The sequence below is a fragment of the Ranitomeya imitator genome, chromosome 1 (assembly GCF_032444005.1).
Source record: "Ranitomeya imitator isolate aRanImi1 chromosome 1, aRanImi1.pri, whole genome shotgun sequence".
Taxonomy (NCBI): Eukaryota; Metazoa; Chordata; class Amphibia; order Anura; family Dendrobatidae; genus Ranitomeya; species Ranitomeya imitator.
Genome location: NC_091282.1, coordinates 901,616,432 through 901,630,573, shown reverse-complemented (window position 1 = coordinate 901,630,573; position 14,142 = coordinate 901,616,432). Strand labels below are relative to the sequence as shown.

At 42.5% G+C, this 14,142-nt stretch overlaps 1 protein-coding gene across 8 annotated transcripts in view; it reads left to right on the top strand.

The window, feature by feature from the left end:
- MAPK10 (mitogen-activated protein kinase 10) overlaps nucleotides 1–14,142 on the top strand; it is a 351,274-nt gene that overhangs the window by 125,541 nt on the left and 211,591 nt on the right. Inside the window, exon 1 of one of the 8 annotated variants that reach the window (XM_069743342.1) lies at nucleotides 7,910–8,001. The exons of the other annotated variants lie outside the window; for them this stretch is intronic. The gene's annotated coding sequence lies outside the window, so the exon portion shown is untranslated. Of the gene's footprint in view, nucleotides 1–7,909; nucleotides 8,002–14,142 lie in introns of those variants that run through there. 8 annotated transcript variants of the gene reach the window in all.

Below are 14,142 nucleotides of genomic sequence, written 5' to 3'. Positions count from 1 at the left end.
TGGCAGACACAATTACTCCCTCTTTGAGGATGCCCGCTGGCTCAGATACACCCGGAGAGTCGGGCACAAAACTCCTAGACAGAGCATCCGCCTTCACATTTTTAGAGCCCGGAAGGTATGAAATCACAAAGTCAAAACGGGCAAAAAACAACGACCAACGAGCTTGTCTAGGATTCAACCGATTGGCGGACTCGAGATAAGTCAAGTTCTTATGATCAGTCAAGACCACCACGCGATGCTTAGCTCCTTCAAGCCAATGACGCCACTCCTCGAATGCCCACTTCATGGCCAGCAACTCTCGATTGCCCGCATCATAATTTCGCTCAGCAGGCGAAAACTTCCTGGAAAAGAAGGCGCATGGTTTCATCACCGAGCAATCAGAACTTCTCTGCGACAAAACAGCCCCTGCTCCAATCTCAGAAGCATCAACCTCGACCTGGAACGGAAGCGAAACATCTGGTTGACACAACACAGGGGCAGAAGAAAAACGACGCTTCAACTCTTGAAAAGCTTCCACCGCAGCAGAAGACCAATTGACCACATCAGCACCTTTCTTGGTCAAATCGGTCAATGGTTTAGCAATACTAGAAAAATTGCAGATGAAGCGACGATAAAAATTAGCAAAGCCCAGGAACTTTTGCAGACTTTTCAGAGATGTCGGCTGAGTCCAATTATGGATGGCTTGGACCTTAACAGGGTCCATCTCGATAGTAGAAGGGGAAAAGATGAACCCCAAAAATGAAACCTTCTGAACACCAAAGAGACACTTTGATCCCTTCACAAACAAAGAATTAGCACGCAGGACCTGAAACACCGTTCTGACCTGCTTCACATGAGACTCCCAATCATCCGAGAAGATCAAAATGTCATCTAAGTACACAATCAGGAATTTATCCAGGTACTCTCGGAAGATGTCATGCATAAAGGACTGAAACACTGATGGAGCATTGGCAAGTCCGAATGGCATTACTAGATACTCAAAATGGCCCTCGGGCGTATTAAATGCAGTTTTCCACTCATCGCCTCGCTTAATACGCACAAGATTATACGCACCACGAAGATCTATCTTGGTGAACCAACTAACCCCCTTAATCCGAGCAAACAAATCAGATAACAATGGCAAGGGGTACTGAAATTTAACCGTGATCTTATTTAGAAGGTGGTAATCTATACAAGGTCTCAGTGAACCATCCTTCTTGGCTACAAAAAAAACCCTGCTCCTAATGGCGACGATGACGGGCGAATATGCCCCTTCTCCAAAGACTCCTTCACATAACTCCGCATAGCGGCGTGCTCAGGCACAGATAAATTAAACAGTCGACCTTTTGGGAATTTACTACCAGGAATCAAATCGATATCACAATCCCTATGCGGAGGTAGGGTATCGGACTTGGGCTCATCAAATAACTCCCGGAAATCAGACAAGAACTCAGGAACCTCAGAAGGGGTGGATGACGAAATAGTCAGAAATGGGACATCACCATGTACCCCCTGACAACCCCAGCTGGACACAGAGATGGATTTCCAATCTAATACTGGATTATGGACTTGTAGCCATGGCAACCCCAACACGACCACATCATGCAGATTATGCAACACCAGAAAGCGAATAACCTCCTGATGTGCAGGAGCCATGCACATGGTCAGCTTGGTCCAGTACTGAGGCTTATTCTTGGCCAAAGGCGTAGCATCAATTCCTCTCAATGGAATAGGACACTGCAAGGGCTCCAAGAAAAACCCACAACGCCTAGCATACTCCAAGTCCATCAAATTCAGAGCAGCGCCTGAGTCCACAAATGCCATGACAGAATACGATGACAAAGAGCAGATCAAGGTAACGGACAGAAGAAATTTTGACTGTACCGTACCAATGGTGGCAGACCTAGCGAACCGCTTCAGGGCTTCAGAGAGACCTTTTCTGAAAATAGCTGCGAGCGCACCTTCATTCCACTGAGTGAGTACGGACCACTTTCTAAATTTCTGACAATATACCTCTATTTCATCCGGACCCTGACACAGAGCCAGCAAATTCTTCTCTGCCTGATCCACAGAACTAGGCTCATCGTACAGCAATCCGAGCGCCAGGAAAAACGCATCGATATTACTTAATGCAGGATCTCCTGACGCAAGAGAAAATGCCCAGTCCTGAGGGTCGCCACGCAAAAAAGAAATAACGATCCTAACTTGTTGAACTGGGTCACCAGAGGAGCGAGGTTTCAAAGCCAGAAATAGTTTACAATTATTTTTGAAACTCAGAAATTTAGTTCTCTCTCCAAAAAACAAATCAGGAATAGGAATTCTCGGTTCTAACATAGAATTCTGAACCACAAAGTCTTGAATACTTTGTACTCTTGCCGAGAGCTGATCCACACATGAAGACAGACCTTTAATGTCCATTACTACACCTGTGTCCTGAACCACTCAAATGTCTAGGGGAAAAAAAAGGCAAAACACAGTGCAGAGGAAAAAAAATGGTCTCAGAACTTCTTTTTTCCCTCTATTGAGAATCATTAGTACTTTTGGCCTCCAGTACTGTTATGAAAGGTAATTCAGTACCACAATGGACATAGAGGTCAGCGCACATACAGTGACCAGACAATAACCCAAAAATAAAGAACGAGCTCTGAGACGTGGGAACTCTGTTGACCGCAATCCCTAATCCTCTCCAACCACACTAAAGGCAGCCGTGGATTGCGCCTAACGCTCCCTATGCAACTCGGCACAGCCTGAGAAACTAGCTAGCCTGAAGATAGAAAAATAGCCTACCTTGCCTCAGAGAAATACCCCAAAGGAAAAGGCAGCCCCCACATATAATGACTGTGAGTTAAGATGAAAAGACAAACGTAGAGATGAAATAGATGTAGCAAAGTGAGGCCCGACTTTCTGAACAGAGCGAGGATAGGAAAGATAACTTTGCGGTCAACACAAAACCCTACAAAAACCACGCAAAGGGGGCAAAAAGACCCTCCGTACCGAACTAACGGCACGGAGGTACACCCTCTGCGTCCCAGAGCTTCCAGCAAGCAGGAAAAAACAAATATACAAGCTGGACAGAAAAAAACAGCAAACAAAATAGCAAAGGAGAACTTAGCTATGCAGAGCAGCAGGCCACAGGAACGATCCAGGAGGAAACAGGTCCAATACTAGAACATTGACTGGAGGCCAGGATCAAAGCACTAGGTGGAGTTAAATAGAGCAGCACCTAACGACTTCCCCACATCACCTGAGGAAGGAAACTCAGAAGCCGCAGTACCACTTTCCTCCACCAACGGAAGCTCACAGAGAGAATCAGCCGAAGTACCACTTGTGACCACAGGAGGGAGCTCTGCCACAGAATTCACAACAGCAGACTGAACGGGTTATCCAGAATCTAGAGACATATCTCAAGCATTTTGTTTCTGAAAATCAGGAGACCTGGCTTACCTGTTTATCGCTACTAGGACAACCCCTTCTTGATCAAAATGTTTGGCTCCATAAAATTATAAAGCTTATACTAACCTTTTGTGATGGCACCATTCCCACGGTGTCGGCAGTCGCTCTCCCCAGGTCTCTCGTGGCGTCACTGTCCTCGCCTTAAGACAAATCAATCATGAAGAGGAAGTATGGGTTGCAGTTGATCCTGGACTTACTCTTCATGTTTGATTTATTGAAAGGTTCGGACATTGATGCCATTGCTGATTGGGCACTTAAGTCACATGTCACAACACTGCATGAGAGCCCCAGGGAGAGCGACTGCTGACACCACAGGAAAGACGCTGGCACGGGAGGTGAGTAAAGGCTTTATTATTTTATGGGGGCCAAGCAAGGGGTATGACAAGAAGTTGTCCAATTAGTGGAAAATTTCTTTAAATCTAATGTGCATAGTATTTTGGACGACAGTGTAATCAAATGTATTTGATTTATCTTTGAGCCCAAGCCTTCACACCATTAAAGTAGTATTTTTTTACATAGCCTATTCAGAATCAATAAATGATGATTTGGTAACCCTTCTATCCCACAATTGAAAGCGACTACTGAGAGTATCAATATATTTCACATATCAGCATGGGTTTATCATATCAGCATGGGTTTACCATATCAGCATGGGTTTATGAGAAATCGCTCCTGTCAAACCAATCTAATCAGTTTTTATGAAGAGGTAAGCTATAGGCTGGACCACGGTGAGTCATTGGACGTGGTATATCTCGATTTTTCCAAAGCGTTTGATACCGTGCCGCACAAGAGGTTGGTACACAAAATGAGAATGCTTGGTCTGGGGGAAAATGTGTGTAAATGGGTTAGTAACTGGCTTAGTGATAGAAAGCAGAGGGTGGTTATAAATGGTATAGTCTCTAACTGGGTCGCTGTGACCAGTGGGGTACCGCAGGGGTCAGTATTGGGACCTGTTCTCTTCAACATATTCATTAATGATCTGGTAGAAGGTTTACACAGTAAAATATCGATATTTGCAGATGATACAAAACTATGTAAAGCAGTTAATACAAGAGAAGATAGTATTCTGCTACAGATGGATCTGGATAAGTTGGAAACTTGGGCTGAAAGGTGGCAGATGAGGTTTAACAATGATAAATGTAAGGTTATACACATGGGAAGAAGGAATCAATATCACCATTACACACTGAACGGGAAACCACTGGGTAAATCTGACAGGGAGAAGGACTTGGGGATCCTAGTTAATGATAAACTTACCTGGAGCAGCCAGTGCCAGGCAGCAGCTGCCAAGGCAAACAGGATCATGGGGTGCATTAAAAGAGGTCTGGATACACATGATGAGAGCATTATACTGCCTCTGTACAAATCCCTAGTTAGACCGCACATGGAGTACTGTGTCCAGTTTTGGGCACCGGTGCTCAGGAAGGATATAATGGAACTAGAGAGAGTACAAAGGAGGGCAACAAAATTAATAAAGGGGATGGGAGAACTACAATACCCAGATAGATTAGCGAAATTAGGATTATTTAGTCTAGAAAAAAGACGACTGAGGGGCGATCTAATAACCATGTATAAGTATATAAGGGGACAATACAAATATCTCGCTGAGGATCTGTTTATACCAAGGAAGGTGACGGGCACAAGGGGGCATTCTTTGCGTCTGGAGGAGAGAAGGTTTTTCCACCAACATAGAAGAGGATTCTTTACTGTTAGGGCAGTGAGAATCTGGAATTGCTTGCCTGAGAAGGTGGTGATGGCGAACTCAGTCGAGGGGTTCAAGAGAGGCCTGGATGTCTTCCTGGAGCAGAACAATATTGTATCATACAATTATTAGGTTCTGTAGAAGGACGTAGATCTGGGTATTTATTATGATGGAATATAGGCTGAACTGGATGGACAAATGTCTTTTTTCGGCCTTACTAACTATGTTACTATGTTACTATATTTATATCTTGTATGATGTGACCAAATGCCACTCTATGATGTCACTTAAAACCTTCACTCATCATTTCGGGCTATATGTCTTGACTTGGATTGCTTTTGCCCTTTCATTTCTTGGATCAATGTGAAAAATGGTTGTCTATATTCTGTTTACCTGTGGGATTCTGTTATCACCCCTATCTATGCCTGATAGAATTTCTCAATTCGATCATGAAACTTTTAATTTATGTGCACATTTTGAGCAAATAAATGCAGAAATTTCTGGACCATTTCTATATCTCTTGGCAGGAAAAACATAGCTGCAGAAACAGACATTTTTGCACTATGTTGTTTGACTGATTTTAAGTGAGGTAAATGTTGAAAAACGCTGGCAAAAACGCACAGAGTATTGACATACTGCAGATTATTTTCTGCACCAATTCTTCAAGTCAAAAATACCCAATGTGTGCATGACACTTCAGGTTTCTCATTCACTTTGCTTGCATCAGGTTTTCTTCAGGTTTTGCTAGCAAATTTACATTGCAAAAATGAATTTACATTGCAAAAATGCACCAAAAACGTACTAAATCTGTCACAAGGATATCACATCCCTCTGGAAGACCTGGCGTTAGATGGTCACGTTGGATAATGAATCACAGGTCTATTTTATAGATGGTGTGATTTGTGTCCCATTTAAATGGATTTAGTTTAGTTTTGAAGAGGTTAATGACCCTTTCTATGCTGGTCAAAATATGCAGCTCCATTTCAGGTGCTTCTGATCTGGTCATTACCTCTTCCTATAAAACTGGTCACACTTTCTTGTCCCTCCCGATGAAAGATTTGTATTCCTGTGCTGTGTGCTAAAGCAAAGTGTTGGAGTACAGTTGTTGTAGTAGTGTTCTGTGGATTGTTATAGTACGTGTGTGATTATCTCCTGGTCCCTATTCCCATTTAGTTTATTCCTCTGTGTCCCTATCCTCCTTTTGTATGATACAGGTTTTCTGTTATCCCTGTTTTGTATTTGTGTCTTGTTTACCTTTCACTTCTGTCCCATGCCTCCCATGCTTTCATGAGTGCAAGCCTCCAAAAAATCAGGATAATTAACTAGGACCCTTTTTTATAAATAGGAGGTTGTTCAAATGCGTTAATATTTATACATTTACATTTCTAAGACAACTGACATAAAATGTAGATGTACTGAGGATGTGGCGAAAAGTGTGCTAATGAGTATGTAGAGCCTTTTCTGGTATTAAAGGGAATCTGTCAAGTTTTTTCTACCCCATCTGAGAGAATCATGATGTAGAGACACAGACCCTGATTTCACCGATTTATCGCTTACTGGGCTGTTGAAAAACTGTGTCCGCTGCTCATCGATATACACTATTTTACAAACGTCCGTCGGTACGTCATGCCAACGCTTTGTGACGGCCGACTAGCGACGGAAATGTGAAAGTAGCCTAACACCAGTCACATTATTGATAACATTTTCTTTTTAAGCAGACATGGGTGATAAAGATCAGCATCGTTTATGGTTGATCTCATTCACTCACACTAGTCAATTACTGCTAAGTTCGATCAGAAATTAGTTACTAGTGATAATTATAGGCCAGAGAAGGAGTAGAAGACCAAATATTATTTTTGCTATTCAATACAGTGGTATGTGATTTTTCCAATGAGCACTTGTGAATATTGTTAATGTAACATCAATTAGAAAATAATGAAATTAAAATAAGCACCCAGAAGGCAATGATTAGATAGAAATATATGTTTAACTTTACCAGTGAAACAAATGAGTTTGCAATTATTATCACTAGTCCTTAATATATGTTTGCATCAAAAATGATTAGTATCAGAAGAGAACTAGACTACAAAACTGAATTCTAACAGCGGAGTCTGGCCAGAGTGTGCCTCGACAATGAATTTGACATGTCTCATTTGCCTATTTCATATACAGATCATGTTACCATAATATGAGTAATTTGAAACATTGCCATGTAGAAGTACATAAATTACCGTATTTTTCTGACCATAAGACGCACTTTTTTCCCTCCAAATTTGCGAGGAAAGTGTGGGTGCGTCTTATGGTACGGATGTAGCATGTGGGGAGGGGGGCAGCAGTGAGTGGGATCGCACTGTTATCCCACTTCAGGATGTCCCCACTGCCTGGAATCAGTGCTGGGGAAACCACATGGTCCCGATGATTAAGTGCAGTGAATATTCATTAGCTACTACCCGCCCACCTATCAGGTGAGCAGGGAGCAGCAAATGAATAGTGCACTGAAGCAGGGATACACATGGCTTCCCCAGCGCTGATTCCTGCAGCAGCTGGGGAAATCTGTGTGTCCAGGGGAGGAGGCAGCAGCAGGGTACGGGGAAGAAGATCGCTGCTTACCTTCCTGGGCTGGAGCTGAGTGCTGTGCAGTGCGCACAAGGAGGACCTGTGATGATGTCAGAAGTGGGCGGGCTGGAGCATCACATGGCAGTACAGAGCCCTCCCTCTTCTTGACATCATCACAGGTCCTTCAGACTCCAACACTAGAATCTGCAGCTTCCATTACCTGTGCTGTGGAAAGGCAACAAGAGGGAGGGCTCTGTGTGCAGTCATGGGATGCTTTTACCTCACCACAGTGTGTCTGGCTGCCACAAGAGGTTAGTCTTTCCAAAACACAATAAAGCACTCTGCCACTTCTTTAGTGAACTATAACTCCCAGCATGTCATAGGATCTGCAGGACATGCTGGGAGTTATAGTTCTCCCATGGGATTTTAAAGCAGCACTCCAGTGTTATTTTGCAGTGCTGGAGTGGTGCTTTAAATATAAGCCCAGTGCCCCCATTCTTATACTCGCCCTCCAGCATCTTCATATAGTACTTCACAGACACCACACTGGTCCCGCAGCTTTCAATATAATAACATACTATTATATGTGGTGTTATTATATATAATAGTATGTTATTAAATATTTTACCACTTTTTTTGCTTCAAATATTTTTTTCCCTATTTTCCACCTCTAAAACCTGGGTGCGCCTTATAGTCCGGTGCGTCTTATAGGCCGAAAAATACGGTAAATACCCACTGGTGCAACGTTCTTGTGCCCAGTATCTAATGGTCAGTATTTGCATACCCGAGATTCGCCCCCCCGCCCTTTACAGCACCATTCTGGTAATTTGTCCTCATGTCTTTTATGCGATCTGTCTGAAGTAGGTCTAATTGTTTAACCGAAATGTCATTTTTTTTGGTTACATAGATGGCATATTCAATGTAATCTTATCTTCTGTATCATAAGGAGGGCCGGATTCCCTTATATATTGGTTCAAGGATTGGTACCCTATCCTGGCACCCGGTCTTTTTACTGAATGATGTACGTTATTAGTGCCATTGGGTCTGGCCTAAGATGGTCCATTGATAGTGTATATCACACTTAATCTGGCGGCTGGTGTTGCCTTCTTAGATGATACAGAGTTCTCCAGAACTAATTGGAGCAGATGTATTGTGCATAGCGAGGAGCATTTTTTCTCCATATTTTCCAGATTTAGTAAAAATAATTTTTAGACTGAAAACTTGAAAAATTGTTAGCATATTACCCCTAAAAGTTAACCTATACTTTAAATGTTATCAACTTCTCCTTTGTGACCTCACATAAACTCGAAAGGTGTTGAGTTATGATAAATGCATTACGGTACCCATTATTCTTTAATAACGGACAGAAAAATTCATAGAAGTGAAAGCAATGAAACTCTATTCCTTATAATTCTTTTGGCAATGACATTTGAAAAGGATACCATATAGAGGAAAGGGGCAATAATACATTTGTTGAAAGCCCCTAGACTCCAGACTGGGTTTTACCATTGGGCCAAGGTCCTTAAATTCTCTTATCTGAGAAAATCGTTCAAATTATGCTAATCAGTCTCTGATCAGAATGTGATCAGAGTATGATCACAGTGTGATCTGGTTTTCTCTGATGAGGAGTAGATGAAAAAAAGATTCTCCATCTTCTCAAATCTGTCTGTCAGTGAAAAACGGACCACACTTGGATGCAAATTGTGTATTGTGTGTTTTTTTGTAAGGGTTTGCTCACATCTGTGCTGTAATGTTTGTTTATAGCAACCACCTCCTTACAATGTTGGATTTGTCCTATGACGGATATCAACCACATCTGAAGAACGTCATTGACTTGTCCTTTTCATAGAAAAATTGAATCTGACACTATTTGTTTTTGCCAATTGTGATGGTAATTGCAATGGAAGCTCCTAACAAAGACTCCGACTCAGCATTATACATTTGATCTTCTGTTGTTTTACCAAAGACCAGCCTCATGCATTACATTGTAATGAATCTTGAGAAATGGCCACAATGTGAGCGTGCTCTTACATATTGCACATACACCAACTTATGCTCCGGCTCATTTCTTTGGTTTTGCTTTAGTTTTTTTGTACTTTGTACAAACAGAGACGTGGCCTCCTCCTTTGTGAGCTAGGCATTTCATCTGTATAGCTTTCCATGGACAGGTGTCTGAACTAGTCGGGCTCCTGTCCTGCTCTGCCCTTATTCACATTGACGTCAGTTAACACGTGGTAAGGTTTTAATACCAAAGATAGGACCGTCCCGACTGGGTACACACTGTCGAGGTTGGATGGCTTTTACGCTGTTTTAATCAAAATAGTGGTAACTAATTATTCACTGTTATCTACATATGCTATTACTATTTACTTATTTTCTTACCACAGGTTAAATGTCCTTTTTGTTTTCTTGGGTGTGAACGTGCTCTTTCAAATTGCACGCATGCCAACTTATGCTCTGGGTCATTTCTTTGTTTTTATTGTAATGAATCCGTAGTGTACAAGTGCGGCTAGTTGCCTGAGGGGAACGAGGCATTGATAAGCCGCCTATGACTGAGTGTCCTCACACAGACTACTTCAGCTAGGCAGAGATAACCTCCGACTATAGTGACTCTCTGAGCGTCAGCGCTATACTGTTGCTCATGCTCAATAATGCAATATCCTGCATAGAGTTTGACTGAGGGTTTCATAACAAGTCATTTTCTCTACCTAGCTGAAGTGGGGTGCTCAGGGGCACTAATCATTGTCCTACAGTTCAGGGTGGTCTCTTCATCTTGGCTGCATTCGTCTACTAACTGTTGTCTAAATCCTCCATAGTAAATTCCTTAAAGAAGTTTTCAGGTGTCTTTTATTGTTAACAGTACTGACGTCACTCCTTTAACATATACCAGGCACAACCGTGCAGTAGGCTGTGCAGAGCTGTGGTGGGACAGGGGCAGAACTGGGGTGTGATGCCAAAGCTCGTTTAATTCATGTCAAGCTGTGGCATGCCTTCCTTCAGAAACTGACTGGAGTAAGATGTGTGGCGGGGCATATGGAGGACATCACTTTTCCATGCTCCTGATTTACCAAGAAGTGTGCGCCTCACTTAGGCTAAGTTCACATTTGCGTTCAGGGGCTTTGCGGAGGGCTGCGTACGTCCTCCATTAAGCCCCGCTTACTCCCGCATACTTCCACATGTGTCCTGTGTACCTATCTTTAACATTGGGCACGCAGGACATAAGGATGTATGCGGATGCGTTGTTTTGACACGCCCGCCGACCGCACGGGAACGCAACAAGTTGTGTTTTGTGCAGACGGCGGGTGCGTTAAAACGACGCATCCGCATACATCCGCATGTCATGCGTGCCCAATGTTAAAGATAGGTACACAGGACGCATGCGGAAGTATGCGAGAGTAGGCGGGGCTGTTCTGAGGACGTACGCAGCCTACCGCAAAGCCCCCGAATGCAAATATGAACCCGGCTTTTGTTAGGGGTGTCTGGCAGTAACATGCCGCCTAATCTAGACCAGTGTGCTTGTGTGTCTAGGATTACTAATCCAAGGCTGGTCCCCATTGACTTCTAGTCATCTCGCTTCCCTAGAATGGTCAGTCATGGTGGGCAGGGGAATCTGCCAAGTATCCGCCTTGGACTAGTAATCCGAGACGCCTAGCCACCTGCTGGCTTTTCAAAGTGCCACATGATTTCTCTGAAACACCACAGCTTTTCAGAATACACAGCTAAAATAACAAAGCCAGTGTCTGATTCTACACACAGCATGAATCTCATGACAGGTTCCATTTAAAAATGTGAGCCATCTATGATTTTTTAATAAGTTAATAAGTTGTTCAGAAAATGCAATAAAGTAACCTAAAAGTAGAATTAGAACAATATATCACCTATGGAGATTAGGAGAGGGTTTTCAAAGCAACATAGAGGCAGTAATTCTGGTTCCTGTACTAACGATAAACACCAAAAAAGTTTAAACTCACTTGGTGATTGTAATGGCATAAAACCATAAAATAAACCCTTGCATATCGGCCACATTAAATATCTATAAATATATTCATATACATTTATTGCCTGTTGTTTTCTGCGTTTTTCTCTGCCGACACAGAGCAGTCACTGACCTGCTGGCGATTCAGCGGCTTCTGCTGATGTCACGTTGATAGATTAACAGTCTCTTTTCCACTCTGCTCTGTTGATGGGAAGTGACTGCCGACGTCATGCTGATTGACAGCCAACTGTCAATCAGCATGATGCCAGCAGTGCCGCCCTGTCAGCAGGTCAGCCCAAAAGAGTCAAAGTTGCGCTGTTGAGCAGCTGAATCGCTGGCAGGGTTGGTCAGTGACCGCTGTGTGCCAGCGAAGAATGGCGCCGGGCACAACATGTAGGTAGGTCTCAACCACCTGCCTGCTAGTGCTTAGACACATTTTTTTTTCTACAAAGTCCCAGATATCCACCATAATTGTACCAGCTTAGTATGTTTGTGATTGCATTGTCCTTTTATTCCCAGCCTATTCTTTACATTGTCATAACCATATGCTCATGGAAATAGGTTTAATTTTAGAAAACCTTAGATGAAAAAAAGATCTGTAAAAAAACATTCAACAAAAAACTATACCATATATTTTAAAATCCACTTGAAGTTTTCAGATGTGGTTCTTGACACATCTTTGCTTATGGTTTTTAGCTGCAACTCAGCCACTGAATTAATATACCTTATGCCTTTCTTTAAAGGGAGTCTGTCACCAAGTTTTTTACCCTATCTGAGAGCAATATAATGTAGGGGCAGAGACCCTGACTCCAGCGATGTATGCGCATACTTTACTTGTTAATGTAGTTTTGGCATAAAACTCTTTAATCTGCTGCAGATCTATCAGTTCTCTGTATAATCCCCCCACACCACTGATTGGCAGCTTTTTGTGCACACTGTGTATGTGTAGAAAGCTACCAATCGGTGGTGGGGGTGTGGTTATATAGACCACATGAATATGGAGGACTACATGGCAGCAGGTATACTAGTTCTCTAGTGATAAACTCCTGCTGATAAAATAGTGATTATATCAAAACTACTGCAAGGGGCACATTAAGTGATACATCGCTGGAATCAGGGTCTTAGTCTCTATATTATGCTGTTCTCAGTTCAGGTAGCAAGAACCTGGTGAGAGATTCCCTTTAAGCTTGTACAGGGATATTCACACCTCCGTCTCCAAGACTTCTCTCGTGCTGCGCCAGCTCTCTGGAATGCACTTCCCCAGACGATCAGACTGATACCTAGCCCCGACCTATTCAAGCGTGCTTTAAAAACCCATCTCTTCAAACAAGCCTACCACATCTACTACTCAGTAAACTAACTTTGTCCTGTTCCCTCCTTCCAAATATTATCTGCATGTGAATCTGCACCCTACTACTCATCTGTCTCCACACCCTCCATACACATAACTGCACTTGATACTTGACTATTGCACTTACACACACGAGCTGATGACCGGATCATGCAGCTTCATATGAAAATCCCTATTTATTATAACTGCCAGACCTGAAATAACAAGCACTTTTCACCTATTGTGTCCCCCCATTTCCTTGTAGATTGTAAGCTTGCGAGCAGGGACCTCACCCCTAATGTCACTGTTTAAATTGTCTTAACTTGTACTGAATTTATTGTCTGTACATGTCCCCGCTTAATTGTAAAGTGCTGCGGAATATGTTGGCGCTATATAAATAAAAAATAATTAATTAATTATTATTAATTAATAGTGGCTGGTGCTTTATTGCACTTATCTAATAACAAAAGACTTGGTCCATACTGGTAAGGGGGAATGGTGGGTCCGCTATTCTCCCCCCACTCCAACATTACCCATGTTCCAGGTCTTCCACAAAACTAGCACTGGGAAAATTGCTCTTTCCTTGTTCATATACATATTCTGGGGGATACATACTGTATATACATATATGGGGGGCACAGTGGCGCACAGCAGCACAGCAGCCTTGCAGTGCTGGAGTCCTGGGTTCAAACCCCACCAAGTACAACATCTGCAAAGAGTTTATATGTTCTCTCCATGTTGGGTTTCCTCCGGGTACTCCGGTTTCCTCCCACATTCCAAAGACATACTGATAGGGAATTAAGGTTGTGAGCCTCAAAAGGGACAGTGATGATAATGTGTGCAAACTGTAAAGCGCTGCGGAATATGTTAGCGCTATATAAAAATAAAAGATTATTATTATTATTATATTCTGGTTGCTGTAAAAGGTATAATGCGACATTACTGCATTGGCTGTAGACTGATCAGACTTTGGAAGATAAATGTAATGGGAGAACGAGGAAGAAAACAGATTTATCTATTGAGTTAAACCAAATAATGATGACAAAGGTGTGATTAATATGTGAACCACTATTAAATATTTCACAGGCAGACATTTCTATTAAGTGCACCTTGGATCATTAGCATGTATAAAGTTACTTAGACAGT